The sequence below is a fragment of the Taudactylus pleione genome, unplaced genomic scaffold, assembly GCF_031769625.1.
Source record: "Taudactylus pleione unplaced genomic scaffold, aTauple2 ptg000006l, whole genome shotgun sequence".
Lineage (NCBI taxonomy): Eukaryota > Metazoa > Chordata > Amphibia > Anura > Myobatrachidae > Taudactylus > Taudactylus pleione.
The window spans coordinates 2,012,452-2,018,483 of NW_028284409.1; the positions used below are offsets into that span (position 1 = coordinate 2,012,452).

General features: G+C 43.9%; 1 pseudogene; it reads right to left on the reverse strand.

The window, feature by feature from the left end:
• Window positions 1–3,862: 3,862 nt before the first annotated feature.
• Window positions 3,863–5,690, reverse strand: LOC148543024 (uncharacterized; annotated as a pseudogene).
• Between the last annotated feature and the right edge of the window lie 342 nt (window positions 5,691–6,032).

Genomic DNA, 6,032 nt, shown 5'->3' on the forward strand with positions numbered 1-6,032 from the left:
TGCACGTGCGGTTACTGTGCACACACAATTCACAAACACAGAAAATATTTTTTTGTTTGGTTTGGAGTGTACTTTGGGGGTTACAGCACCCTTTAACGGTCAAGCCAGCCGGCCCATTACTTATGACACAGGCGCACGCTTGGCACTACTTTGTTGATGCACATGCGGCTACTGCGCACACAATTCACAAACACAGAAAATATTTTTTTATTTGGTTTGGAGTGTACTTTGGGGGTTACAGCACCTTTAAACGGTCAAGCCAGCCGGCCCTTTACTTATGACACAGGCGCACGCTTGGCACTACTTTGTTGATGCACGTGCGGCTATTGCGCACACAATTCACAAACACAGAAAATATTTTTTTATTTGGTTTGGAGTGTACTTTGGGGGTTATAGCACCCTTTAACGGTCAAGCCAGCCGGCCCTTTACTTATGACACAGGCGCACGCTTGGCACTACTTTGTTGATGCACATGCGGCTATTGCGCACACAATTCACAAACACAGAAAATATTTTTTTTTTTGGTTTGGAGTGAACTTTGGGGGTTACAGCACCCTTTAACGGTCAAGCCAGCCGGCCCTTTACTTATGACACAGGCGCCCGCTTGGCACTACTTTGTTGATGTACGTGCGGCTACTGCGCACACAATTCACAAACACAGAAAAAATTTTTTTATTTGGTTTGGAGTGTACTTTGGGGGTTACAGCACCCTTTAATGGTCAAGCCAGCCGGCCCTTTACTTATGACACAGGCGCACGCTTGGCACTACTTTGTTGATGCACGTGCGGCTACTGCGCACACAATTCACAAACACAGAAAAAAATTTTTTTTTGCTTTGGCCTGGAGTGTACTTTGGGGGTTATAGCAACATTTAACGGTCAAGCCAGCCGGCCATTTACTTATGACACAGGCGCACGCTTGGCACTACTTTGTTGATGCACGTGCGGCTACTGCGCACACAATTCACAAACACAGAAAATATTTATTTTTTTTGTTTGAACTGGAGTGTACTTTGGGGGTTACAGCACCCTTTAATGGTCAAGCCAGCCGGCCCTTTACTTATGACACAGGCGCACGCTTGGCACTACTTTGTTGATGCACGTGCGGCTACTGAGCACACAATTCACAAACACAGAAAATATTTTTTTATTTGGTTTGGAGTGTACTTTGGGGGTTACAGCACCCTTTAACGGTCAAGCCAGCCGGCCCTTTACTTATGACACAGGCGCACGCTTGGCACTACTTTGTTGATGCACGTGCGGCTACTGCGCACACAATTCACAAACACAGAAAATATTTTTTTATTTGGTTCAGAGTGTACTTTGGGGGTTACAGCACCCTTTAATGGTCAAGCCAGCCGGCCCTTTACTTATGACACAGGCGCAAGCTTGGCACTACTTTGTTGATGTATGTGCGGCTACTGCGCACACAATTCACAAACACAGAAAATATTTTTTTTTGTTTGAACTGGAGTGTACTTTGGGGGTTACAGCACCCTTTAATGGTCAAGCCAGCCGGCCCTTTACTTATTACACAGGCGCACGCTTGGCACTACTTTGTTGATGCACGTGCGGCTACTGCGCACACAATTCACAAACACAGAAAAATTAATTTTTTTTGGTTTGGAGTGTCCTTTGGGGGTTACAACACCCTTTAACGGTCAAGCCAGGTGGCCTTTTACTTATGACACAGGCGCACGCTTGGCACTACTTTGTTGATGCACGTGCGGCTACTGCGCACACAATTCACAAACACGGAAATAAAATTTTTTTTTGGTTTGGACTGGAGTGTACTTTGGGAGTTACAGCACCCTTTAATGGTCAAGCCAGCCGGCCCTTTACTTATGACACAGGCGCACGCTTGGCACTACTTTGTTGATGCATGTGCGGCTACTGTGCACACAATTCATAAACACAGAAAATAATTTTTTTTTGGTTTGGACTGGAGTGTACTTTGGGGGTTACAGCACCCTTTAACGGTCAAGCCAGCCGGCCCTTTACTTATGACACAGGCGCACGCTTGGCACTACTTTGTTGATGCACGTGCGGCTACTGCGCACACAATTCACAAACACAGAAAATATATATTTTTTTGGTTTGGACTGGAGTGTACTTTGGGGGTTACAGCACCCTTTAACGGTCAAACCAGCCGGCCCTTTACTTATGACACAGGCGCACGCTTGGCACTACTTTGTTGATGCACGTGTGGCTACTGCGCACACAATTCACAAACACAGAAAATATTTTTTATTTTTTTAGCACTTGGGGGGAGCACCCCTGATGGACAGAGCACCCCCTGGACAACACTACAGCACCCCTTTAGGACTGGGACACTGCACAGGACTTTGGAGTGGACACAGCCCCTATGGAAAACTGACTGCACAACACAGTCCAGCCACCCCCTATGGACTTTGAAGTAATGGACACAGCCCCTATTAACAACAGCAGCACAGCACAACACAGCCAGCCCCTACGGACTTTGAAGTAGTGGACACAGCCCCTATGGACAACAGCAGCACAGAGCAGCACAGCACAGCACAACACTACTCTGCACTACACTACACAGCCCAGCCAGCCCTAACTCCCACCCTCCCTCTTCACTGTCCACAGCCGAGTGAGAAAATGGCGCCGACGCGTTTACCTTATATATGATCCAAAACCTGCGAGCCCCGGAAGGCGGGATGATGACGTTTTGCCTCGATTTCAGATCCGAGTCAGGCGGGAAAAGTCGAGCCTGACTCAGATCTGCCTCAGATTGGGGGTGCTCGGGGGGGTTCGGATTTCAGAAATCCGAACCCGCTCACCCCTAATATATATATATATATATATATATAGAACAGCAAAGAAGACCGGCACTCGTTGCTACTAAATACGATAAGGTTAATAGTACAGTAGGTGCCTTCAGTAGAAATAATGATGCAGAAAACCAATAAGACTGCGGCACTCCAGGTATTGATGTGAAAGACGATATTGTATTTGGCATGTATATGCCGACGTTTCAGAGCCTAAGCTATTTTTTCAAGGCAGCCAAATACTTCATTAACAATATAGAAAAAGACTTTAAACAGAATGACATACATTAGTTACCTTAAATAGGCATAGGAGGGTCACTCGTCTGTGACAGACCGGGCATCGCGCGTCCATGTCCGGAGCGGGGTCCCATCGATATGACGTCATCCCGCCGTGACACTGTTGCCTGGCAACCAAGGGGCAGAGCCAGACAGCGTCTGCCCGGCCTGTAAACAGACCATAGCTTAGAGCGCAAGACCATATCGCATGTGTACAATAGACTTAATAATTAAATGATGAAATAATCAGCCATAAATGAGGCTATGAATGGTATAGTAAAGTCTCATGTTGCGAAGATGTAGGCTATGTATACAAGGCATCAAATCTATATGTAATTGCTGGATATGTGTTCATAAGCCCCTACCGGGAGCAGAAGGTTCAAGACTATGCATAGTGTACATAGGTGCAGTGATTCACTGCATCTGAAATTATTGAGCTAATGGCACTAGATACAAGGGTGTCTACAGTGGACCCTGTAACTCAAGTGTCCAGGCACATACTAGTGTAAACAATATAAATAATGTAAATTAAAGGAACTCATAGAGACATAAAGTCACAGTCACTAAATGGATAACATGATACAATATATTATCCAGCGTGTCATCCATATAGTCACATTAGCATCACAATGTACAATAAACACTAGACAATAAAAAGTAAACAGTAAGCAATGCACAATACACGATAACCCCAGGTTACAGCCCCAAGTATTTACTAACCATAGGTTGTTATCTATAGCTAAAAAACCCTTAAAACACAGATTAGTACTCTATAGTTCGAGGACATGTTAAGGATCATATCATATTCCAATTGCTCTTTTCATTGAGGCCTCGTGGGGCAATGGTTTGCAACTGATATATCCAGCTTGCTTCCAACCGCAGGAGACTACCTTCTCGGTCTCCACCTCTGATAGACAGAGGGACATGGTCAATCACCATGTGTCTCAGGGACGAGACCGAGTGGCCCAGTTCCAAAAAATGACGAGCTACTGGCTGTTCGGATGTGCCTCTATTCAGAGCTAATTTGATCGCTGAGCGGTGTAGTGCCATCCGTTCTCTAATTGTGCGTATGGTTTTGCCAACATAATGATATCCACAGGGACAAGTTATCATGTAAACTGCAAAGGTGGATAAACAATTAAGGACAAATCTGATGTTGTAGACTTTGTCCTTATGAGGATGTTTGAAGGTGTTGCCAATGATCATGTGTTTACAGGTGGTACACTGTAAACATTTGTAACACCCTGGTCCCCTCTGTAAGAAGGTAGGACCTGGTTTGTCAATGTTGGAAAATCCGGTAATATCTGTGTGGACTGCCACATCTCTAATATTCCTCCCCCTAGTGAAGCAAGCCATAGGTCTTTTTTTGCTTAAACTGGGTAACTCCTTATCTGTCACTATGATCGGCCATAGTGGATTTACTAGCTCTTTGGACCACAGGGCTGGAGGATTGAAATCTTTGTCTCCATGGTATAATATTTTTCTGTTGTTTCTTAGATACATGGAATAGCTGTTCTCGTGGAGTATTCAATACTTCTAACTTCTGGCGTTGTAGCAGTCTTAAATCATATCCACGACTCACAAACTTATCTATTATCTGATCTAAAGCTTTGTGTAAATTTACAAGGTCACTCGATATCCGTGCCACCCTAAGCATTTGTGACTTAGGGAGGCCTTGTTTTAATGGTTTGGGGTGGAAACTGCTAGCAAGAAGTAGTGTATTGCGATCCGTAGGTTTACTGTACACCCCTGTGTGTAATTTGCCCTGTATAATGGTGATCTGGACATCCAAATAGTTCAGAGTACTGTCACTGAATTGGTAAGTTAATTTGATTGCAGAATCCCGTGAATTGATCTTTGTCATCAAATAGATAAAACGGTCCTCGCCTCCCGTCCATAGCAGAAAAAGATCATCAATATAGCGACAGTATATAAGTATAGAATCAGAGGTGATCTTATCTTGAAAGAACATTTGTTGTTCCTCATTGAACATAAAAATGTTCGCATATGAAGGGGCGACATTACTGCCCATGGCGCAGCCTCTGAGTTGTTGGTAAAATGATCCATTGTATAAGAAGTAGTTCCGGGTTAATGTGAGATTAAGAAGCGTCATGAAGAAAGCTATATCGATATCAGAAACTTGTTCTTTTAATAGGAATTGGTGCATCGTTTCAAGTCCAGTCCTGTGTGGAATAGAGGTGTAAAGACTACTGACATCCATAACACAGATCATTGTGCCTTCAGGTACTCTAGTAATGGTTTCTAGTAACAGTAAGAAACTAGTCATGTCTTTTATGAATGCTGGTTGTTTCATAATGAGTGGTTGTAAAATAGAGTCAAGAAAAATCGAAATTGGTTGGTAAATTGAATTTTTAGCCGATATAATTGGCTGTCCTGGAGGGCATACAAGATCCTTATGGATCTTAGGGACTGTGTAAAATATTGGTGTCACAGGGTGCTGTTGACTAAGTGCTCTCCTAAGTTTCTCCGATATGGTACCTCTCTGGACCGCCTTTTGCAGAATTTCATCCACCTCAAGTTTATATTGTGGAGTTGGATCTTGAGACAAGAGTTGATATGTTGTTTCATCAGATAGTTGACGCTCACATTCCTGTTGATACATCGTAAGGTCTTGGATAACGATTGCTCCCCCTTTATCCGCCGAACGAATAATGATGTCTCTATAAGAACCCAAGTTTTTGAGTGCTGCTTGTTCAGATCTGGACAAGTTGGAGTGTTGTATGGTGGGAGTGTGGGTATAACGGGTCACAGCTTCATCCATTAATCTACTGAATGTTTTCAGTGGAGCGTTTGTAGACTGCGGATCGAATTTTGACTGACCAGATTTTGAAATGAAGGTACTATATGGTTCCAAACTCTCAGATGTTGCCTTATCTTGAAAATATTCCTGTAAATGTAGTTTCCTGGAAAAACGATGGGCATCAACTTGCCAGGTGAACTCATC